This window comes from Podarcis vaucheri (genome assembly GCF_965113315.1).
Source record: "Podarcis vaucheri genome assembly, chromosome: 2".
Classification (NCBI taxonomy): Eukaryota; Metazoa; Chordata; class Lepidosauria; order Squamata; family Lacertidae; genus Podarcis; species Podarcis vaucheri.
In genome coordinates, this window is record NC_138760.1 from 98,910,719 (window position 1) to 98,936,711 (window position 25,993).

A 25,993-nucleotide genomic window follows, 5' to 3' on the forward strand; every position below is an offset into this window, starting at 1 on the left:
TTTCAGCGGATCTGGGAATGTTCCCTCACAGAGGGAAGCATTCACCACCCCGCAGAGCCCATCGCCCAGCCCTTCCCGGCTTGCTTTTATTAGCCAGGATGGGCAAGGATCAAGGAGACAGGTGGTTGGTTTCACGCGTCCAAGCAGCCTGTCCACATCCTCGGGGGTAACGGATTGAAATTGATTCCATGCAACTTGACCAGACAGGGCTCTAGCACTCTCCCGCCCCGGCCCTGCTCCCACGGTGGTGTCTAGCTCCTTCCGAATATGAGTGATTTTATCTGCAAAAAACTTTGCAAAATCATTGCAGGAGATCTTGGGGTCTTTACAAGGCCCCGGTGGTAAAGGTGGTTCCGTTAAATTGCGGACCACCTGAAAGAGTCTCCTGCTACTATTTTCTGCAGATGCAATAGAGGCGGCGAAGAAAGTCTTCTTCGCCATCGCTATCGCCACTTGGTAGGCTCGACGTTGAGCTCTAACCTGTGTCCGGTCAGATTCGGAGTGAGTTTTCTGCCACCGACGCTCTAGCCGTCTCAGCGATTGTTTCATCGCCCTCAGCTCCGAAGAAAACCACGGGGCTGTCCGGGCTCCATGCAATCGGAGAGGGCGCTTCGGAGCCAGACAGTCGATAGCCCTGGTTAACTCCGCATTCCAGCGGGCCACCAGGGAATCAGCTGAAAGGCCATCAACATGGGATAAAGCATCCCCTACCACTCTCTGGAAACCATTTGGATCCATTAAGTGGCGGACCATCCGAATTGGTACTTCCGGGTTTCGGCGCTTGCGCATGTGCAGAAGCGCTAAATCGTGCTTTGCACATGTGCAGAAGCGCCGAATCATGACCTGCACATGTGCAGACATGGCGCTGTGGGTTGCGAACATGCTTCCCGCACAGATCATGTTCGCAACCCGAGCGTCCACTGTACAGGGCTGCCATCTGATGTTTCCTAAATGTTATATAAAGAATGTTATATAAAGAAGATAAAATATGCACCACTTTCCCAGTTTTTATAGAGAACTTCAGCTGGTCCTTGGGTGTTCCACAGGGCAGGACCCGAACCAATGGATTCAAATTACAATGAAAGAGATTCTGAATAAACATTAGGGAGAACTTTTCAATGGTAGGAGCTGTTCAACAGTGGGATGGACTACCTTCAAAAGGTGATGGGCTCTCCTTCATGGAAGGTTTTTCAAAGAGGTTGAGTGGCCATCTGCCAAAGGATTCTTTAGCTGCCGGGCATTGGACTTGGTGACCCTTGGGGTCCCTTCCAGCTCTCAAATTCTTTGGTTCTATGAGCTCCCACAGGGAACGCACATGTTCTCGCCTTTCTGATACGCACATGTTGTTCTGCTTTGTAAGCAGTGCCTCTGCCATGCTGTATCACCTTTCTCTGTGGTTTCTGTTTCCTCACACAGTAGTTAAAAAAATTGGTTTCATGTAAGAACTGGAGGAACAACGGCTTTAATAGCTGTGTTCGAGAGATGTGTTTCATTAATTCACCTCATGCTGCCATGAACATAACCCAGTCAATATAGGGGGTTTATGTTCTCTGCTTCTTTACTATGAGGATTTTATCTCTCTGACCGGTTCCCCATAGATGTTAATTTCCCTTCCATATAAAGGCTGCAGTATCTCTTCTGCAGTGGTGATGGCGTGTCTGGCATCTGCATCGTTAGAACAAGGGCTGGCTACTGTGTGACTGAAAATGACTTCTGGCAGGAGTCCTGCCTTCATGTTGCTTGTTAGCCTGGCTCTCCACATTATCCTTGCCCTTGTTTAGGGATGTTCTTCATCTTGTAATTGCACCAGCTGAACACATTTCCCTGAGAGTGTGCCATGGAGAAAGAGAAAGGGAACAAACCACTGAAGAGACAGAACAGAAAGTGTTATTCCAACATTACAGACAAAATAAAGATTTAAAAACAAACAAACAATAAACCCTAAATCAGTTGATTTAGGCTTTGTTGTGCCTTTGAAAATCTTTTTTAAAAAACTATTATGATTTAGACTAGGTTCGTGCTAGAGTCAGGATTGGTTTGTTACTGTTGTTTTCAGGATTACCAGAGGAATCCTGTCATGGCAGGTAAAGAAGAACTGACTTAAATGTGGATGCATCACCAAACAAATGACAGATAAACAGATGAATGTGACTGTGCGGCAGGAATGGGAAAGAAATTGGATTTCATTTGCACTGAAAGGCAAAGCTCCCTAATTTGCACACCCTGCAAAGGGAAACCCTGCCATCCTTCATACTTTTCTGATTTTGCAATGAACTTCTTCAAGCCAAGTAATGTGTACCAAAATATATATTCTAGGGGAAAGGATTGCTTTGCAAAAATATGCATATTGGGGGAAATTGCATACCAATATTAGGAAAAATTCACCCTAAAATGCTAAGGAATTTTCATGAGAATATGTTCACAAAATTCACAAACTGGAGAACTGAATTTAAGATTTGAACATGAGAGATGAAGATAAACTGAAATCAAAGGATTTGCCTGTCCGTACCATGTGGTGTGTGTTCTTTTTTCCTCTTCAGTTGGAATTTCTTCCTTTCTCTTTTAAAAAGATCTCCCCACCCATTAGTCCCAATGGGAGAGAAGATAAGAATACCAGCCCTAGCCCAGTTCTCAGGAGAATGAGCTTGATGGATCTTTCTGACCTCTCTTACAAGCAGGTCAAGCGGGGGAAAAGACTACTAATATGGGGGTTAAAGCAAGAGAAATGAACTATAAGACACCACTCTCTCTCTCTCTCTATCTCTTTCTGTGTGTGTGTGTGTGTGACTTGTTTATGGGAGACCAAAACAATCTTCTGCTACGTGTAACTTCTGTTTTCTATGCAAATAGCATGAATGTTTCAAACATCCTACTATTCCTTCAAGGCAGGAAACCTGCCAAAACTTGAACAGATAGAATTTGTGTGGTGGTTATCCTAACCGCTCGCTCTTTGCACCTCTCTGTAACTTTTCTGTGACCTGTGTATAAGCTGTTCCAGACTTTCAGTTTTACATCACAACAAAATCAAATGTAAAATTAATGGAGGAGGCAGGGATGAGGTATACATGGGTTTTTCGTCCAGAACTTGTGTTTTACAAACCTTCCATTCATTTATTTACAATGGGGCTCAATTGATTCATCCTCCCTTCATTTTGAAAGCAAGAGTGCATTCTAGATTTAGACCTCTGGACCTTGCACCTTGAGCATTTTGTCTACTGATAGTGGTTAGATGTCTCAGTGAGGTCCATGATATTCCTACTTAAAAGATTTCCATAATAGATATGTATCCTGCCTTGCAATTAAGGGTGGGAAAATCTGTCAATTTTCGTTTCTCTTAAATTCTGTTTCTCCCCCACACTCAGTTTATGATTAGTGATGTGTATTTTTTTAAGTCCTCATGAAGAATTGACAACATTTTAGTGTGAATTTCTCCTAATATACACATTTTGGTAGCTCTTATATATGCACTTTAATGCTAATTTTACCCTAGGAAACACATTTTTGTATACATTACTTTGCTTTAAAAAAAGGGGGGGGGCAATAACCAGGGACGTTTGTCTGCCACCTTCATCTTTAGGCTCCAGGCAAAAACATTCCTCTTCAACCAGGCTTTTGGTTGATTAATATTCCATGGCCTTTTAAATGTGTTTGTGGGAGGGAGGTTGTTGTTTTGTTTTGTGCTGCTATCCTGTATTTTTATCTTGTGAACCGTCCTGAGATTTTCGGATGAAGGTCGGTATATAAATTAAATAATTAATAAAACCAGAGAGGCACAGATTTCAAAGGATTGCTGTGTTTTGGTTCACATACTGTTTCAGGAAGTGTGAATTAAGTTAGTTCACTTTTAATGCAGAGAAAGTTGACTATTAGGTGCTTAATACTTCTGTAGCTGTTTATGATAACAGCAAATGCACTATTGGATTGGTTTTCTCAAAAAATGATTCGACTATCTATTTCAGTGGCTGGACCCAATTTTTCATGTTGTCAAATTGAATCATAGTCACCTATTCCCTCACGATGCACGCCTCATGATTTCATAAGCTGCTGTAACTTTCTTCCACAGCTGTTTCTGAACTGTTGTATTAGTTTTAAGACAAAAGGCATATTATTATTTGACCACATTGGTTTCCTCTTCTTCTTTGCTTCTTCTTCATAACATCCTTTCTCAAGTGGGACATGTAACTATATGGCATTGTTCTCACTTTTCTTATAGCTCCTAAACCAGCCTTCAAATGTTGCACATGAAATCAACATTTCAGTAAGTAGTAAGTGTTCCCTCTAGATCCTGTTTCCCGGCTTCCAGTGGTACCATTCTGCAATAATAACAGTTTGACACAATCGGTTAGGGACCGCAGTAATAGAATCATTGAATTGTAGAATTGGAAGGGACCCAAGGGTCTTCTAGTCCAACCCCCCTGCAATGAAGGAATGTCAAGTGGATCATCCATGACAGATGGCCATCCAACCTCTGCTTAAAAATATCCGATGAAGGAGAGTTCATCACTTTCCAAGGGAGTCTGCTTCACTGTTGAACAGCTCTTACCATCAAAAAGTTCTTTTTGATATTTATTCAGATTCTCCTTTATTGTAACTTGAAGCCATTAGTTTGGATTCTACCCTCCATCTTCCATGTGACAACCCTTTAGATATTTCAGGATAGCTATAGTTTCTTCACCCAGTCTCCACTTTTCAAGGCTAAACATACCCAATTCCCTCAACCATTCCTCAGATAGCTTGGTTTCCAAACACTTGATCAGGTTGGTTGATCTCCTCTGCACACATTCCAGCTTGGCAATATCTTTCTTAAATTGTGGCATCCAGAACTGGACACAGTATTCCTGGTGTGGTCTGACTAAGATAGAATAGAGTGGTACTATTAATTCCCTTGATAGGGACACTATACGTCTTTTGATCCATAAGCTTCTTTTGCTGTTGTATCACACTGTTGACTCACTGTGAAGCTCGTAGTCTACTAAGATCCCTAGATATTTTTCAGTAGATGTACTACTGGCAAGCCAGGTGTCTCCCATTTTGTATTTGTGCAGCTGTTTCTTCCTGCCTAAGTTTAGAACCTTACATTTGTCCCTGCTGAAATTCATTTTGCTAGTTTGGGCACATTTTCCAATCTGTTAGGGTCATATTGAATCCAGATTCTGTCTTCAGCAGCATTAGCTATCCCTCCCAACTGTACTGTTAATTTTTATCAAAAGTTTTCAACATAAAATACAATAAAAGTCAAACTAATCTAAAGACAAAGAATAACAAAAACAAAACAAAACAAAACAGGAAGAAATAAAAATCAAGAAATGGAGAGACAGAAAAGATAAAGAACCCCCTCAGCTTAATTGGAAAGTGGATCACCAATTTTGAGCACTGCTGGATGGCAAGGGTGGGGAGGAACATTGATTTTGATCCATCTATTTTTGTTGCAATAATGGGACCAATTCATTGCTCAGTTAAAGTTATGGAAACAAACACAAATAATTATATTTAACAATCCTCAGTTTTACGCGAAGGTCTTTTATATTCTGTTTGTTTATCTTCAGTGTTGTGAGAGGGACATCTGAAAAAACACATGTGTCCACCACATGTACAGACACCACTGTACACCACTGAGAGAAACTGAGAGTTTTGCATGGAGTCTGGAGGTGCGTCTGTTTAAAATTTGTGTATACCTTTAACTCATATGCCTAACAAGAGAGCTTGCCCCACCAGGAAGTAGGGGGAAATTGTTTATTGCACAGAAAAGAAAGACAGAGAGTAGACACATGCAGCTTTAGACAGCAGGGTTACCAATATGCAGGGAACAAATGATCACCAAAAGCAGAGTATTTGCTCTGTTGATCCTGGAGATGGACCTGAACAGCAGCAAAATGGGTTTGGTTGAGTTTTCCTCTCTATCCCACTCCCATGAAAAGATAGCCTAAATGATTACCTTTGTCTACATTTAGCACTATGCGTTGATATTGACGGTGCTATGCATGCACATTCTTTGTAACCCAACACAGCATGTATCATAGCAGCCAAACATTAAAGTTCCACAGTCCTTTTGCAAGATTTTATATTACAGTAAACAACAAGCAACATACACTGAGAACTTCCCAGCTTTTCTTATTTATTTTATGCTTAAAATCTTATAGGTGTTTTTTCCTTAGGTTTAATAAAATATCCTAAATGCAAAATGCATGTGGCATAGTAAAGAGAAAAAACAAAACAAAAACCTTTAAGTTACTAGCTTCCGGAAATACTTTATGTTGTATTTGAAGAATAAATGCAGATACAGTATTTTATTTTATTTTAAAAACCAGGAGCACACGCTTGAGGCATTTAATATAAAAATAAAATAAAGATACTAGTTGTGAATAATTTACCACCACTACTAGACTAAAAAACTCAGTCTAGACATACATTGTCTCTATATATCCAGTTATTAGATTTTTAAACATGAAGTTTAAACATTTCCTACAGTAACAATTTAAGGTTGTAAGAGGCCTACTAGATCAGACTATAGGTCCATCTAGTCCAGCAGATGCCCATGGGAAGTGGAAAATACACACTAACCAAGTAAAACACTAAAAAATATTGCACCATTTGCCTGTCCTGGTGCTAATTCAGCGGGATAGATGAATGGCAATGGATGTGGAGAGAGAATAAGGATGGAAGAGAGGAATGGAATGTGTTGTTGGAACAATGGAAGGAGGGGGAAAATGTAGGATTACATGGGGGTCAGCTCTCTTAGGCAAAAATTAGACAAATAACATTGGTTTAATTAGGCTGAAAGTCTAGACATGCTTACATGGTGAACTCAATACGGCTTACTCATGTGTACACATGTAAAGGATTGCGTTCTTAGAGTGTAATCCTAACCACATCTACTCAGAAGCAAGTCCTGTTAGGTTAAGTGTGGCTTACTGACAGATACGTGAGGTTAGCACTGCCACCTTAGTTTCCTTTTTAATATACTTAAAATAAGCAAGTGTCTCTATCCCGTGAGAAGACGAGGCAGGCAGCATAGATGTATGGATTATGCTTCCTCTGTCTACTGATCTGAAATAAATTGTTCCTAAAAAACTGAGAAAGAAATATCTTTCTGCCACCTCACCTCAAGAGTATTCATTTTCCTCATGCTTAGTATCACCACAAAACACATCCGCATAATGAGAGCCATACAACAGTGGCATCACATTAGAAAGCACTCGTAGCTATTTATTTATTATGTTTCTAATTATCCCAAAACTAGAGGCATCAAAAATGACATCATAAAAGAATGTCCCATACAGGTACAGTGGTGCCTTGCAAGACGAATGCCTCGCAAGACGGAAAACTCGCTAGACGAAAGAGTTTTCCATTTTGGAGGTGCTTCGCAAAACGAATTTCCTATGGCCTTGCTTCGCAAGATGACAATGTCTTGAGAGTTCCTGCTGTTTTTTTCCCCTTCCCCCTTTTTTTAAGCCGCTAAGCCGCTTATCAGCTGATCCGATCAGCAGATAAGCCGCTAATAGCGCTAATCCGCTAATCTGTCAATGGGCTTGCTTCGCAAGACAAAAAAACCGCTAGACAAAGAGAATCACAGAACGGATTCTTTTCGTCTTGCAAGGCACCACTGTACAGACTGAGGCAGAGCAGGCCCAAGCCACACACTGTGTATGATATTATGCCCAGAAAATTATGTTGGCAACACTAATGTTGATTTAGCATTATGTTTAAAGCGGGCCTCTTTCTGCCTTCTTTTATTTTATTTTTTCTTTGTGTGTAGGAAGTTATTTTGTCAGGGTTGTGATAAGAAATGTTTGTAGTACAGGCAGTTGTAGTTCACACACATTCAGTATGTGTGCATCTGTGTATACGCACATCGCACCAAACCTGGAAGTGACCTCGAAACTTCATAAAGACATAACTTAAACATCACTAAAAGGGAAGAACAGGGTGTTTGCAGGCTTATTCAATGGGTTCTAATTATATGTGGTTTTACTGATGTGCATGGTGCCTCAGAATGTGCATCTAGTTGAAGCCAAAAAGACAAAAGAAAGACAGAATGTTGTGACAAACGGTTGAAATATTTATTAGCATTCCGTTGCTGACAATAGCCTTTTGTTCACATTGATAAACACACTTTTTCTGCACCTTTGTATTATTCTGAAACAAATTGCGTTCTGTTTCTTTGAAAGAATAGATCACATTAACAATTTGTGACTTACAGGCTTCAACATGCGAAGGTGTGAAATTGTGCTCTGAGCAAAGACATGACAGAAACTTTTATATTTTCCAAGATATGCCTGGTACTTGAGCCAAGCTACTCTAAATAAACTCATTAGAGATGCATGCCTAAAATCCTACTTCCAGCTTTTGAAAAATGATGCGTGTTGCTCCAAGTCAATTTTGTTTTCACCTAAAAATATCAAATAATTATAAGCCTTTTTTCCTGCACCCTTTAAATAAAAATAAAATGAAAACACTGCCAAAGTTCCTAGAACACAAACCTGACCTACCTTTCTTTTTAATTTTTTTTTATTCAGTTCTCTTTGTGAAGTCCATTTAGTGGTCACCAGGGTTATTTTTCAAAACAAATTCTCAGTGCTGCCAGGAAAAAAAAAATCAATGCCAGCAGTCCAGAATTCATGAGCAACCATGCAATAACAAACCTGTCCGCTCATATGATGGAGGAGGGAGAATTGCTGTAAAAAATAGATTTCAATCTAAAGCCTCTAAGGGGTTGTTAGAAATGCAGAAAAATACGCTTTGAAGAATTAAGGCAAAATATTGCTCTTATTGCGAACTATGCATCTAAGGGTATTGGAGTATCAATTTCACCGTTTCAGTTTGCAAGCTACACAGAGCAAATCAAATTCTTAGAAGCCTTTGGCCTCACAAAAGAAGAAACAAAGACTAAGTGGGACAATATGCCTCCTGCTTCAGTCAGCTGAGGTGCCCAGGGTGCTGCTGAAACACTGCTGTCTTGCTCCATCCCATCTAAATCAGGAGACACCATTGAAGTTCTGAACAGGTGCCTGGAAGCAGCAATGGAGGAGATGAGGGCCCCGAAGCTGAAATTAAATCAAGGCAAGATGGAGGTATGTATGCAGGCTAGGTGTACAAATCTGGGACATGGTGAGACAGCCTGTTCTGGATGGGGTTGTACTCCCCTGGAAAGAGCGGGTTCATAGCCTGAGAAAGCTCCTGGATCTAATTTTGTCACTTGAGGCACATATGGATTTGGTAACTAGGAGCACCTACACCCAGTTTCAGCTGGTGTGCCAGATATGACTCTTAACAGTGATCCATGCTTTGCTAAGCTCCAGATTTTAAATCTACAAGTAGTGCACCCTGCAGCAGCCAGGCTATTGATCGGAACATAAATGAATCCCAAAGGCTTGCATGCATACCCATTTGTTGCCATATACCTTGGTTCTCAAACTTAATCTGTTCCGGAAGTCTGTTCCAAAACCAAACCATTCCAAAAGCAAGGCGTGCTTTCCCACAGAAAGTAATGTAAAATGGATTCATCCATTCCAGACTTTTAAGAACAACATGAATTTTACTATCTAATGAAAGCAATAATCAATGTACTGTACTATAAAATAAATATGACAGTATTGTAGATGATAAAATTAAAAAATGATTTTTTATTTACCTGTACTGATGATAGTCATTGTTTGGATGGGGGGCTTTTATCCATTTCTACAGTCGCTCAATCGATCAATCAATCAGTAGCTAAACTGGGTCCACACAGTCACAAAAACAAATTAACTGAAAAAGCCTCAAAAGCAAAAACGCAAAATAAATAGCAAAACCAAAAGTGCCAAACTTAATATGTTCTGGAAGTCCATTTTACTTCCGAAATGTTCAAAAACCAAGGTGCAGCTTCTGATTGATGCAGGTGCCCCAGAAACAACAGCTGACAGCTGCATCGGATGTTCAGCTTCTGAAAAATGTTCAAAAATTGGAACACTTACTTCCGGGTTTTCGGCGTTTGAGAACCAAGGTACCACCGTACTATAAGTTGCTTTTTGCAACAAGAGTTGACAAATCTTCATAACACCAGGGTTGTGTTTGTGTGTACCTGTACTCTTTCTCCATTTGCTGTAACACTGGTCTCGTGACCACTTATCCTCTTGATTTTTGCATTCATTCCCATCATTGTACAGTATGTCAAGTCTCCTACCACAATAAACTATTTAATTTGCTTCAGTTATGACACCTTTTATAGCATTCCTTTTTGCCCATTGGAGGGTGGTAGGGAAGCAGTTTAACACCAAGCGCTCAAGGTTGTGATCAGACCAAATTCTATAGCTAGTTTCGGAATTATACTTTATCACCAGCTGTTCTAGAACATAGCACTCTTTTGTAGGAATGTCAACAGTTTTCCCCAGACAAATCATTTGATGATAAAGGATGATTGAGGATTGGTAGACCCTGTCTCGCTTGCTACTGGATCATTTTCAAGGGCCCCCAGGTGAATTAAAGTAGAGTAGTGAAACAGGAAGAACTTCCAGTGATAAATGTCATGTTCTTGGAACACAAGTGGCACACCATACCACAGCAAAGCATTTCGTAGTTGACTTTATGTAAGTGCTGACTGGATGATAGTGAAGATTAATAATCCTGAAAGAAATACATATGAAGAGGTTTAAAGAACATGATGTCAGATGATGATTGCTAGATACACTGATAGCTTTGAAAAGAAGGAACTTGAACTCAGATTATCATTTCTAATGTACACAAGTGATGCTAAGAGACATCTGGCTAGATGATAAATAAATGAAGAAGAATGATTTCAGGCAGCAATTGCCAAGCAGAAACGGAGAGAACAAAACTATGTCAGGCAACTGCTATTCAGTGAACACCAGCTAAAATAAGATGAAGAGTGTCAGAAGAAAATTGCTGGGGAAATAAGAGTCCAAATAAAATAAATCATATTCACTGGAACATCAGTGAGACTACCTAGGTGAGTGAAGCTGAAGAAGATCAAACAATAAATCAGAAACATATATACATATGTCTGAATATGGAGAGATATGGGGGGAATTAACCTGATACAAATGCAATAGATTTATTTTGCAGAACACCATATACAGGTGTAAATAAAGATGAACCTCCCAGTCACCTGTCAAGGTGTGTCATTTTTTTACACTTACTTACTGCTTCTGTTGTCACTAAACTGCATAAGTGCTTTTGTGATAATTTAAGAAAACAGGGGACATACCAGAATCACAGTGCACTGATTTGAATAATTAGAATGACTAAGCACTGCCTGGGTGTTTAGCTCAAGATCCTGTTCTGCGTTTCACCTACTGCTTGAGGCGTGGCAGGTGAGCTCAAGACTCAGACTTTCTGGTCATGGCATTCAGCTCTAGAACACTGTAGTCAAAACGGTTGTAATTAGCAACTGCTAATTTCTAAAGGAAATTGCAGGTGCAGACTTCCAACCCATACCGGGCCCTGGAATGGAGGATCACGTAAAGTATAATTGTTTAATTGACACTGGAATGGCGAATGCCTGGGTGTGTATTGCTAATTTTGGGGCATGGCAGTATACAAAGAGCTTTCTGAACTCTAACTGGGTTATTGATTAACTGAGAATGTTCTCTAACACCGAGTGTTTAACCTTAGACCACATGATTAAAGTATTTGCTTGCAAATTGCCATTTTGAAGGGAGTTGCCTATTAGTCTTTCTCTGGGCACCACAGAGACAGCAAAGGGTGTGATAATGGCTCTCCAGGAGCTGCATAGCCTTAGGCAGGTGCAAGCTAATGCAGGCTGGAATGGGAGAGAGACATAGTTTTGATTTCTGGAAGAAGTAAAGTTATATATTAGAATATGCTGGGCCTGTGCTGGACATGCAGAAGGTATTGTGTGAAACTATTTTGGATGTACTACTATTGTTTCTGTTCTGAAGAAAGTTCTGAACATGAAGTTTTGTATCAAACATGGATCTGGACAATATTTTATTCCAAAAGGAGTTGGTTTTTATGCACCCAGTTGCTTCAGGTTGCACAATATTAATATCTGTAATAGATCAGGACATGGGACTCTTTGTCTCAGGCTGCAATCTTGATCTGTATCAGACACTATGCACCTTGGTTTGCATTTGGGGTTGAAGTGGAAGTTCCCATTTGTTCAATGGGAGCTTTTGTTTTGATACCAATAGCAGGGGTGGGGCATGATTCAGATTAGGACTGCAGCAGAACAAAGAATTAATGTCCCTTAAATCAATGCCAGGGACCTGATATGGATTGTGGATGCCCAGCTGCACTTTACTTTAGAAAAACATCAACACAATTGCTAAGTTCACAAATAGTGTGTTGTGTAGTCTAACCCTCGGCTGGCAGGATCTGGTAGGCAGGAATCAATCAATCCTCTTTCTCCCTTTTTTTCCTGGTATTTCTCCAGTGTCTGAAGAGCTCTGATGAGAGAGCAAGAGAAGTAACTGGGATCATAACTGAATGTCTGGCCTCAGAAATACACCACTGCCCTTTCGGTGTCTCTGCTAGCCTGTATTTCTCTACATTACAATGCACAAACTAGCTAACTGGTGCTTTAAGCAGAGAGTATATTTAGTCCCCTATGTCTTGATTCTTAAAATGAATCATGAAAAGGATGCATTTTCATGTCCACACCACAGGGAGTCGGAAGCAAAGATTTCAGTATACCATAACTGAAAGGTAGCAACCCAGTCAAGGTTTGCTTTTGGATTCCCAGTGCTCTGCAATTTATCTCCTGAAGACCTTCCTCTCCACATCACCATGACTGAAATCTTAAATTAAAAGAAAAATGAACTTTTGAACTTTAGTTTCATAAAATATAAAAGAGCCGAAGCCACTCTCAACTCCATGATGGGAAGGGAAGATTTTTGTTTTGTAACATGACTTAAGCAAAGATGACATTGGCTGTGTTTGGTGTCTGAAGAGCAAGTAGCACTGGCCTTTATTTTAGACTTGGGTCTCTTTCTTTCTTAGTGTGCAGTCTTTTGGTTTTCTGTCTTCCACCTCCTGCTTGTTATGAAGAAACTCCATCAGTATATTTATCTACGTGGATGGCAGAAGTAGGGAACCATTAGCACTACAGATAGACCCTCCAAGTGTTCCTATTTTCCAAGGACAGTCACGGATTTACAGAAGCTGTCCCGGTTTTTTATTTGATCCTGGAATGTCCCGCTTTTCGTTAGGATGTCCCTATTTTCAATGAGGAAATGTTGGAGGGTATGGAGTTATGTGACTCCCTAAACCAAGGAGACGCGGGTGGTGCTGTGGGTAAAACCTCAGCGCCTAGGGCTTGCCAATCGCATCGTCGGCAGTTCGAATCCCCGCGGCGGGGTGAGCTCCCGTCGTTCGGTCCCAGCTCCTGCCCACCTAGCAGTTCGAAAGCACCCCTCAGTGCAAGTAGATAAATAGGTACCGCTTTATAGCGGGAAGGTAAACGGCGTTTCCGTGTGTGGCACTGGTGCTGGCTCGCCAGAGCAGCTTCGTCATGCTGGCCATGTGATCCGGAAGTGTCTCCGGACAGTGCTGGCCCCCGGCCTCTTAAGTGAGATGGGCGCACAACCCTAGAGTCGGACATGACTGGCCCGTACGGGCAGGGGTACCTTTACCTTTAAACCAAGGAGATAGGTAACTATGCAACCTTTAGAAGAAATCTGAAGGCAGTCCTGCATAGCTAAGTTTTTTAAGAATGTTTAATGTTTTATTATGTTTTTATATACAGTGGTACCTCGGGTTAAGTACTTAATTCGTTCTGGAGGTCCGTTCTTAACCTGAAACTGTTCTTAATCTGAAGCACCACTTTAGCTAATGGAGTCTCCCGCTGCCGCTGCGCTGCCGGGGCACAATTTCTGTTCTCATTCTGAAGCAAAGTTCTTAATCCGGGGTGCTATTTCTGGGTTAGTGGAGTCTGTAACCTGAAGCGTATGTAACCCAAGGTACCACGGTATGTTGGAAGCCGCCCAGAGTGACTGGGGTAACCCAGTCAGTTGAGCGGGGTATAAATAATAAAATTATTATTGTTATTATTGAATTTGATGTCCCTATTTTCATCAGAGAAATGTTGGAGAGTATGCAGATGTTTTTCAACTACAGCTCCCATCAGCAAGCACGGTAAATGGCCAGTGATAATGAGAAGACCCAAAAGTTCCCTTGCTTACAGGTGCATGAAAACATAAAATCTTTTTCTTTCTTTGCTTAGCAGCAATGGAGATTTGTACATGATGACAAATGAGGCACTGCCCCACCAACTGCAGTCTGCCCTCAGACAGCCCAGGTGTCTGCCCCCCTTAAAATAATACAAGATGGGCCTGTCTCAAACCTGGTAGGCTTAATCCACTCAGGGGAGGGGGGGACTCCCTTGCCTGAAAATTTAATGTATTTATATGAAAGGGGGAGCTATAAATCTCTTCTTATAATCAGTGGGGAAAACAGAGGTTTAGACCACATTCCCTCAACCTCGGCCCTACAGATGTTTTTGGCCTAGAACTCCCATGATCCCTAGCTAGCAGGACTAGTGGTCAGGGATGCTGGGAATTGTAGTCTCAAAACATCTGGAGGGCCAAGATTGAGGAAGCCTGGTTTAGACTTAACCGTTGAAACTTGGATCTGAATAATCAATCAAACCAGGAAAACACAGATCAGATCCAAAAGATTTTGAACTGATTCCAAACGCTACAGATATAAGCTGATTCTTATAGTTGCTACACACCCCTTACAAATGTATCTGCAGTCGTTAATGGACTCACAAAAACGGGTAGGCTTTCATCTGGAGTTTCCCTTTAACTACAAAGCTAGGCAATTAGTAGAATGTGGCTAATGTTTTAGTTCCTATGAATGGACCTTCTCATCTGAAACGTAAGGTTAGCATTGCTTATTCAGTTTTACCCTTCAACTCAGTGTGAAGGTTTTGGATTTCTTATATGTACGTGAAAGTAGAGACTAAGCCAAATAAAATAATATATTGCTTGCTTTTCATCTGCTATGTGTACACACTGATGTGAGAAATATGGTGGATGTACTGCAAACTGATCTGAATTGTTGCTTTCAGAAAGGCAGGGTAAAATATTTTAAGAAATTCATAAATAATAAGTCCTGACCTTCAATCTAACATGTAGAGTAGCAGTTAAGCAAATGTTTTGCATATGCATTAGTTCATAAACTACATGATTATTATGCTTAACATGATCATAACCTATGATTAAGTTTAAGTACGTGCTTAAGTATAAAGTGTCAAACCTTGAGTAGTTTGAATAAGCATTCAGCCAAACTTACTCTGTTCTGATGGATGACAGTTCCATAGATCCATAGTTACCTGATACCAGAAGAGTACAGTGGTACCTCGGGTTAAGAACTTAATTCGTTCCGGAGGTCCGTTCTTAACCTGAAACTGTTCTAAATCTGAGGTACCACTTTAGCTAATGGGGCCTCCCATTGCTGCCGCGCCGCTGCTGCACAATTTCTGTTCTCATCCTGAAGCAAAGTTCCTAACCCGAGGTACTATTTCTGGGTTAGCAGGGTCTGTAACCTGAAGCGTTTGTAACCTGAAGCGTCTGTAACCCGAGGTACCACTGTAATATGATTCTAAGAGACAGTCTCACTCCTCTTGCCAGACACACCATTTATAGTAATAGCCAGCACAGAGAAAACTGGGTCACACAGGGACAAAATGCAGGGAAGTAAAAGTTCCTCGCTTGCTCTGACCCAGAATCCCCTTCATTCTGTCCTGTCTTGCTCCTTGGCAGCATTGCAGACACCCCGTTCCATCCCACCCACTGCCAGCTTTTTTCCCTTAGTTCCTCATCCTTTCCAGCTGTCACACCTAACCACCTCTCCCTCCCTTCCACATTCCCTCTTAGTCCTTCAGATGTCCTCTTTACTCCCAATCCATTCCATGTTCCCCAGTCTGTAACCTGAAGCGTCTGTAACCCAATGCACCACTGTAGTCTATGAGTCTGTGGCAGCCAAAATATTTTGTTTGTTTGTTTGTTTCTTAAATTTATCAGTCACTTTATCTTGCCCAGGGATACCCAAAGTGACTTACAACCAAAAAAACAAGCAAACAATAAACCCCCACATAGATACATTAACACCAGGAGGAAAGAGAAATACATTAAAAACATCTCACCAACTTATAAAAGACCACAGATGCTTAAAGACTAAATGCCTGGTTATAGAGGAAAATTTTTGCCTGGCACCTAAAGATATATAATGATGGAGCCAGGGAAACCTGCCTGAGAGAACATTCCCCAAACAGGGAGCCACCACAGAGAAGACTTGTACTTGTGTTGCCACCATCAGGACCTCTCATAGAGGGGACAAACTAAGGGCATCAGATGAAAGGCAGTCCTTGAAGTATTGTGACCCTGAACCATTTAAGGCTTTATAGGTCAAAACCAGCACTTTGAATTAGGCCTGGAAACTATTTGGCAGCTGGGCCAAGATTGGAGTAATATGCTCAAACCGCCTTGCCCTGGTGAGCAACTTGGCCAATCAATTCTGCGTCAGCTGAAGTTTCTGAACTTTCTTCAGAGGCAGCGCTACATCTAACATGTTGCAGAAATCTAACCTAGAGGCTACCAGAGCATACACAACAGAATATAGGCTATCCCTGTCCAGATAGGGGCACAGCTGGGTCACCAGCTGAAGCCGGTAGAAGGCACTCCATGCCACTGAGGCCACCTGAATCTCGAGTGACAGCAATGGATCCAGAGGTATCCCTAAGCTATGTACCAACTCCTTCAGAGGGAGTGTAACTCCATCAAGAGCAGACAACACCCAATCCATAAAGTGTAGAATGAAACGTTGGAGATTATTTGAGCCCTTCGCCCCACCCCAGAATGAATTTTCTGTAGGCAAGCAGCCTACTGCCTTAGTTTCATGAGCAAGAAGATATTGTAGTCTAGGCATCTCAATTAGATTAGCTAATAAAATTACAATTCTTCAGCCTCATGCTCTAATAGCCCTTTCTATCAAAGCCAAGCAATCCTAAAGCCAAGATGCCAACTCATAACTTGAAAGGTGCTTGGATTTTTTCTTCTAACACAGATATTCCCAACAACATTCTATTACTCTTTTCCTTGGCTGGCGGAATCAAAACTAGGCTTTGATAGTATTTCCCTAGTGGCTACAATGCTTTTAACTTTCACTTTTTATTAAAAATATCTACATCAGACACAAGATTCCCCTGCTGTCCATCAGACTGCAATGCAGCAGTGCTGACTGGAGTCTAAATAAAGACTGAACACTTCAGCAAACATTATTAAAACAGTTCCATAGGAGCCAAGGTGCTGAGCAGAAATGGAAAACACCCAAGTAAAGGTCAGAACTGGTGACTGAAGGGGAGCGTTGAAAAAAGTGCTTTATGAGAAAGGTATTACAACATTCGCTGCTGCTACTGCTACAGTTTTTGGGTGAAAAACGAGGATTACATCCCAGTTGTGCTAGCTAACAACGTTCATAAAAAGATACATAATATGGCTGGCTCTCAAGAGTAAAGCAAACTGATAGGGTAACACTGCAGAATTTGACAAGTGAAAACCCACATTCTTGCAAAGAGTGAAACATCAGGGTATTCTTAATATGTGTGATAAACCATTTTCAGGTTGGTTTTTTTAAGGAAAGAGAATAAATGTGTAAGCATGGGAATGTTATAATACAACGTGAGTACATGCTGAACTGGCTGTAATCTGTTTCTGGCTCCAATTCAATAGCCTGGGTCCGTGCACAACCTGAGACCCTCATACCTGCAACTCCCAACATTATCCACCATTGGCAATGCTTTTGAAACATCTTGTTGGCTGCTGCTGCCGCCTTAAAGACTGTCTCTCTCCATGTGAGCCTACTCACAAACTGATTAGGTCTTATTGCCTACGATTTCTTTATGGAACTATCTGTAAGTGAGAAAGAAGCCCATAGAGAGGGAACTGCAGAAATGAAACCTCAAACTGGGTTAAAATGATGCAACTGAAAACCTTGTGCAATCAAGATTTCAATGGAAAGAATATCGGCAGGATAATCTTTATTTATTTAATCAACTAAACAAAACTTATATGCCACTTAAATGTAAATAAATCGTCTAAGGTGTTTGCAGGGAAGGGCAATGTTGTGCAGGATCTTTTCTTGACTCATGACTTCAAATCAGAGGTGGGGAAACTCAGTTTCAGGCATTAAATTTGACCCTATAGGCCTCACTAGCTAGATTTTCACCCAGGCGACACTTTCTCCCCAGGCCCTCTTTCTAGCCACCTCCCTTCCTCCCCCTGCTCCATGTCCTCAAGTATACTGAACTGTGATAATACACGTGCATGCCTGCCTGGAGCTCTGGAGTTTTCTGACTGGAATGTAGCTCATAATTTGATGTTGCACCCATTGCCCCACCCATTTTTTGTTCCTGGCCCCACCTACTATTAGCACGCAGCCACCAGACGCATATTCACCAGGGAACGTGGCCGTCAGGCTGAAAAGACTCTCTCTACCCTTGCTTCAAATGGACTGTCCTCAAAATATATTTTTCTAAGGGGTGTGAGGGAATTTTCACAGCCTCCAAGAGGAACAGCCCAATCTCAGACTACGAGTTGGAATTTATAGCCAAGGTAATACCATGGATAGGCTATGGCTATGTGATGGCCTGGGACTCGGACTCAGACTCGGAATCAGAGGAGACTCAGTCTGCACCAGATCCTTTGCCTCAGGCACCACCTGAACCAAGTCTGGGGCCGAATCCTGAAGAGTCCCAGTCTGCACAGGTTCCCCTGCAACAAACACCAGCTGGGCCGAGTCAGGGGCCTGAGCCAGCCCTGGCTCCAGATGCAGGGATTACCTCGTTGCCTTCAGCTGGGCCATCACTTACAGCTGCTCCACTACCGGTTGGGTCAGGGGAGGCTGAGGCTGAGGCGGCCCCTGGGTCTAATAACCCACCAATGTCTCCTGAGCTGCAGAGACTAAGGTCGGAGAGAAGGAGAGACCTGAGTACCCGCAGGAGGAATGCTCGCCTTTGGGCAAAACAGGGAGGTGAGTCGCCAGGGGATCAGGACCGGCCGCTACCCTGACAAAGATAAAAGGCTATCGGACCCCGCCTCAGGTTGCGGGAGCAACATTGCTGTATGCTAGATCATGCACCTGTCCTTGCCTGCTTTTCTGCCTCGTGTCTTGCCTTGGCCCTGTCGGACTGACTCCTAGCAGAGTCTTCGGATTCTGGACCAGTCCTGGACCACGTTTCATGGGTTACCCCCGGGCCCAGCACAGGCTATTCCTACCTCTGGCTAGGAATTCTCTGGGTCCAAGATCTGTATCCCCAGCCTGCTGACAACAGGCATGCTGCATCCAAACCATCTCCACCTTTGGATGGTGGCACAAATATAAGGGGTGTGTGTGTGTGTGTGCCATGAGGTGGGGAAAGCAATCTTACTTTTACCTTGTTCCCCACCATTGGAGTCAATGGGATTAGAATAACTTCTGCCAAGTTCTGCCCTGGTGTAGATTCCTGCTCTATATATGGGTGTGTCCCTGCAAGGAGGGGAGTTAAGCATTTCTATAGGTGTGTTGGTGCAGGAATCAACCCCCCCCACTCCATCCATGCCCCAGTTTCATATACTTCACCACTGGGACATGGTGGAGCCTTCAAGGCAGAATAAGCTTATGATAGCATTGCGGCTTGTGTATCCTAGTAGCAGATATCTTGTTCTGCTGTTGGCATGGCAGCCCTGCCATTTCCAAGTTCCACTCGGCCAGCAGATATCAGGGCCAGGATTGCACCCTTAGTAATTCCCCTCCCCCTGCTCTACTGCAAATGTTCATCACAACAAAATGTTCACCCGGATGCATACCGTTAAGGTCTGTAAGAAAAAAGAAAATTAGAAAGCTCTCCGGTTAACACAAAATCCCTGCTGCTTGTTAAATAGCAATTAGCATGTTTTGTGAAGCTCTCTCGGGAACAGTGGAGGGGAAAACCCACAGATTATTATTATCAGGTCAGTGCTCAGAAGCACCAAGACATATGCTGAAGAAGTCAGATGTTGTGCCACTTGTAAGTACAAACTGACCTCTGTGAGTTTGCCAAACTTTTAGTCTTGCAATGATATAGACATTTATTAAATGGAAAAAAGTATTAGTGGATCAATGAAAGAAGGGCAGCATGTGTCAAAGCAAAAAACCTCCATGACCTTTGCGGTTCTTTACTGCAGAGTTTTGAAATGTGTTTTTTTTTAAGAGAGAAAAAGCTGTGTGCAAATCTTTAGTGAACAAGCATTTCTGAAGGTATCTATGGGCAGCATTTTTTTTAAAAAATAGAAAGCCTAGAAACTACATGAGCTGTTTTTACCCTGGATTCAGCTGTACTTACAGATCTATGCTGGCTTTAAAATGCTCACAGCACAATTATCTTTCTTCTCAGAGACTAATACCAAAAAAATTATTATTGTTATCACTAAAACTTGTACTAATTGCTTATTTGTCCCTTCTTGGCAAGGACTGAGTTTTATACCTCTTTGACTATATATATATATATATATATATATATATATATATATATATATATGCTTTCGTAGATTTTCACGGGTATAGGAATGCAGGTTTTGGTGTCTTCGGGTGTCTTCCCGTGTAAGAGTCGGGGTGTCTGTGCGACGTTTCGACGAGGTCTCACTCGTCATCTTCAGGCTGGTGCTTTCGGCTTCTTGTTACTGGAACAGAGCAGAGTCTGGTGTTTGAGTTCCTATAAATACAGTATTTATAGGAACTCAAACACCAGACTCTGCTCTGTTCCAGTAACAAGAAGCCGAAAGCACCAGCCTGAAGATGACGAGTGAGACCTCGTCGAAACGTCGCACAGACACCCCGACTCTTACACGGGAAGACACCCGAAGACACCAAAACCTGCATATATATATATATATATATATTTGTTAAGTGCTTTGAGAATGAGGCAGAATGAAAAGGAAAACAACTTGGAGAAGCTGGAGGAGGGATTTTGAGAGACAGCACCACTTTCAGCTGTTCAGCATTTTCTCTCTCTTTTCACCCTTGTTATGTACTCACCCTTCACAAAAAGTCCTAGCATGGGTGTATAATAAGAATAAAAATACAATCATAGCCTTTCTAAAACTTGTTCAGCAACAGCTTTCGCTGTGGGGACCATGTGAGTGAGACTTTGCTTTTCTAAGAATTGTAGTGAAATATACTGTCAATACCCCCCATTTGTTAATAAATGTTACCCTCTTCCCTTTAAAAAAACCAACAACTGTCAATATCTCCCCCATTTCTCATTTATCCAATCTTAAATTCAGTTCGCATCATTTCTGTAGCAGTTCATGATTAAAAAAAACCTGTATGGAAGCTTGTAAGCATTTTCACCCATATTATCCCTAATACATAATATGCTGACACCAGTGGGTGGACTGCATTACAAAATTCAGAAAAGTCTGAATTTTGAAAGCTAACTGTCCCCTTCCCACCCCTAGTTCATGTATGGGTTCAGGAAATGTGAATTAAGCTGCAACCCAACATTATTTTGTCGCCCATCCCTGGTCAGAGCATTCACAAATCTGTTTCCCTGTGGCAAAATCACTGAAAAGTTATCTTGTTTTGGTATGGCATTCTTTGTAAAGAAACTGATCACATTAATCATCTGAGGCTTATTGAGAACAACTTTGGCTGCTCCCCCCCACTTCATGCCTTCCCAAACAATTATTCTCCTACCTCTTCTCTTGAGCTAATCCTGCCACATAGTCAAGAAATTCCCTCCAGATCTTGCTCCCCTGCCATTCTTCATTCAGGTGATTCGTCACATAGTAAACATAGATTCTTCCATCCAAATCTCGACAAATATTTCATCACCTGCAACCAAAATATTATGCTTTCTAGTGTCTCACTATCTCCAAGGGACCATGACTTGGAAATGTTTGATAACACCATTAAGCATCTGTATAGCACTCAAAAGTGAAACCCAACAACTCCTGTTGATATAGTGGGATGAAGTGAGGAGAATACAAATTAGCTAACAGATTTATTTCTTGCACTGACATAATAAGCAAATATTGATGATGTTCCCTTAGTCACTACTTTGCAGCTCTTCTGGAGTTTCGTCCTGTTCTCTTCGCTGCCTCTGAAAGGTGTGATTCATTCTATCATTCCTGGAGCATAAGAGATTTCGCACCACTAACATACTATGCATCGTAAAAGTAGCAATGCAAGAGGACGGAAGGTGATGACATTTTTCTCACCTTTACCTGCTTATTTTTAACTTGCCAAGATATTATTTAAAGAACAAGATAAAAGGGAAATAGGTTCATTTTGCTTTTCAGCAATAATATTTTGCCTTTGTATTTTTTATAACCTCTCTCCCATCACTCCATATATTTTTTTTAACTCAAGAGCTCCTCTGTGCTGATAATAATGACTTGTTGGAGGGCAGTGATCGACATCAAAAGCTCAGTGGTCTTGTCTGCATACGTAATGATGTAGGCTGGCCCTGAGTGAAAACCTTTCATTAGACACAAAGTGCCCTGAGCTGAATTGAATGAGCAGATACAATAATGATGACATTAAGATTTGTATTGGGGGTGGGGAATGCTGGAAATGGACTAAATATTGGTCTGGATCAGATGAAACTGCTTCCTCCATCCTGTCCAATGCACAGCAGGGAATGACTGCACAATTGCCCTCCCTAACACCCCTGACATCTATGTATGCCCACATAAGGGGACGGATATTGCCCATGTATGTAAAATCCAATCAGTATGAGCCAGCAGTTTAGAGATCTCCATACCCACCCCCTGGAATTATCTGCAGGATGTTGGTCTATGTGCAATGGAGTTAATACACATGGATATTCCTATCTGCATGGATGTGTGGGGCATCCGTGGTGGGGGTCAATAGCCCGGATAATGAATCTGGAGGCAAGTATTATGCCATACATCCCATTCACACAAGTGTTTATGCTTTATGGAGGAATGATGTTCAAACAATAATTTCTTACCAGTCAAGACACCCACCCACTCTCCCACCCACCCACCCACCCAGTGACTAATTTGATTAAACTCCAATTGAGGTGAGACGTCTTCCATTTCTGTTGGTTTTTGCCGCCTTCTTCTTTGGCAATCATTGGTAGCCATGTAAGATTATCTTTCATAAACACGGTTTTAAAAGTGAGTCCGTAGGTGACCGTGGAGGCCAATTCTGGATCCACACGTCCTTCCTGTTGAGGTGAGACTTCTTCCATTTCTGTTGGTTTTTGCAGTCTCTGTTGGAAGGCTGTAACAATGAAGAGTTTATAAATTATTTTTCAATGCACCCTTAGAAAAGACTGGAAAATTAACCTTGTGACATACAGTGAGTAGGAACTTACCCCAAACAAGTCAGGAAAATGCCTGAAAACTGGAAATGGTGGTTATCTTCTTTGTTGCTGTTGACATTCGACCAACCACTAAATTGACTATAGTAGGTATGTATGGCCAGCTGGACTGGTATTTAATATCCCATCCTCAAACCTATAAAACCATAAATATAAACACCAAGGGGTCAAAAGCAAAGAGACAAACATGTTTAATTTAACTTTTTAAAAAGTAATTTCTGAGATATATTTGCAGGGTTTCATTAGTAAATACTTGCCAAAATACTTATTTTCTCTCTCTTTTTTGTTTTAGTTTTTTCTTATCATTTTAGCATTGACTGACAGGTAAAATGGACTGTGTTATTGTTTAGGAGACTATACAAGTGTGCTCATTGAAAGGAAGCAGCAGCACATAAATCTCCACCAGAGTGCCTCCTTTCTAAGCTCCAATGTTATTTTCAAAACATGTCTCCCTCACTTCCCCAGCTCAACAATAACAGCAATGATGGGAAATGCAAAAGGACTCTGAACATTCTCTTGCTATGACATGATTTTGTTCACTGAACTATGTGCTCTTCTTTGGATCGAGATTGCTAGACCCAGATGCCAAGCTTCAGAAAATATTTCTGCAACAGCAGCATCTGATTCCCTGGCAGACATTTCTGACAAGTGCATTGGCAGCTTTCGAATTGCCTCCAGGCTTGCCTGATGGGTTTTGTGACTGGGCAAGCATTGCTCTCCTATACGCTTTCAAACGAAAACAACATTCACTATCTGTAGGTAACTCTGTATGGGTATCCTTGGTGATAGTGTTGATCTTGCAGGAACTTTTGTCATCATAATCCCACATATTCATGTATAGACAGTGGGAAATCTGTTCTAAATTTTTTTTTTTTTAATCAATGTTGCATGGATTCCCTTTTAAATGGGTCCTCCAACCCTTTGGTTGGCAGCTGGCCTTGAAACCATACAGCTTGTTTTTTCTGCGTGTTATGAGTATCTTTCTAAATATCCAGGCTTTGCACTAAATAAATCACATTTCATGTGGTATTCATATGATCAGTCTCCTAGAGAATGAAGCACTGGCAAATACATTTGCATATGAAAAGCAAGCTGTTTCCTAAGAAAAATACAATATAGGTGGAATAAAATAAACAATTAAAACAAATGTCAAGTCACCTCTTATTTTCAGTGATGCATAATTAGTGGTCACTAATTTATTTTGGGGAACCATTGTATCTATTAATATGCTAGACTATTGCTTTTATTTATTTTTGGAGCAATTAAAGAACAACATGCAAAAGGATATTATACTGATAATATTACTCTATCATGTTTCACCCCACTGCATGTTGGGCATGGCAGTGAAAGTCAGCTGGACCTGACTTTCTGAAAGTATTATGTAGGGGAAGATTGAAATCATTGTAAAGAAAAATGAAATAGAGAATGCAACATTCAGTTAGCAGAAAACAAATTAAATGAGTAGCATATATGTTGTTGGCATCCACCTGTCTCGAGAAACCATGAAGCGAGCCTCTGGTGGTGAAATCAAACTGCTATATTAGCAGCACCGAAGTGACGTTCCCGGGGTGCAAGGCTGGGGAATGTTTATGGGAGTTCTCTGCTGCCCAGATGACAAGACTCCTCTCTCGGCCTCACTGATGTGGTCCAAAGGAAAGCAGAGCAATACGTTGGGCACCAGCTTAGCTGCAGGAGTTGCTGGAAAGAGGCTTATAAGGCAGCATCCAACCGTCTTAAGGATTCCACTCCGGATTTGTGTACGGTTTTACTCCTTAGTTTTTTCTTCTCCCAAATATTTCCTGTAACTGGAGGTTTAGGATCAGAGTTTTCCTTCTACGTAGGCTACCTTCCTAGGTGGATGAGCCCCATCTGCCCCTCACTTCCCTCTACAGCACATGCAGAAACCACTTTCCTGACCATTGGATCCACTATTGGTCTAGTCTTTGCATGTAGGGGAAGTCCTTAATTCACTGAGCTGCCCAGTCAAAACTGTTTCCTGGGATGTGGCTGCTGTTGCATGCCGACAGCTTCTAGGAGTCACAGGTGAGAGTTAAGGCATGGGTGGGGAATCTCAGACTTGGAGACTGACAACAGCCCTCCAGACCTCTATATCTGTCTCTTGAAACTTATGAAACACTGCATTTAAAAAATAAATGCAAAACAAAAAGAAAGAAAGAAACTCTCCCAGGGGGCCCTTACCAGTCCTGTTTCATATCCTCATAGCTTCCTATGTTCCTAGTTTTGGTTGGAGGGCAGGTGTGTCAGTGACAAAAGACTCTAGAGCAGATAACCACATTCCTTTCTTCACACGTTCTTGAAATAAACTCCTGAATAGAGTTCTTAAGTGTGGATTTAGAGAATTTCTGACCCCAGGCACTATACAAAAGAAGCGTATTCATGAAGCTCAGCTTCACTTTTTCTGGCTTTGCCATCCATCTGTGGGTTTCTAAGACGTTACTATGCTTTTGATGCAGACTCCTTCTTTTCCTGTCCCATTGTTAATAAGCAAAGTCGATGGAAAAGACGAACACTACGAACTGTTCTTGGAGGCTTGACGCTCTAGGGTCAGTTTGCTGTACCCTTTTTGATATGTCCTCTTGGGAGAGTTGGATGCTGACTGGCAGTATCCTTTCTAGCCTGGATAAGTGTTTTGGAAAGCTAAGCTCA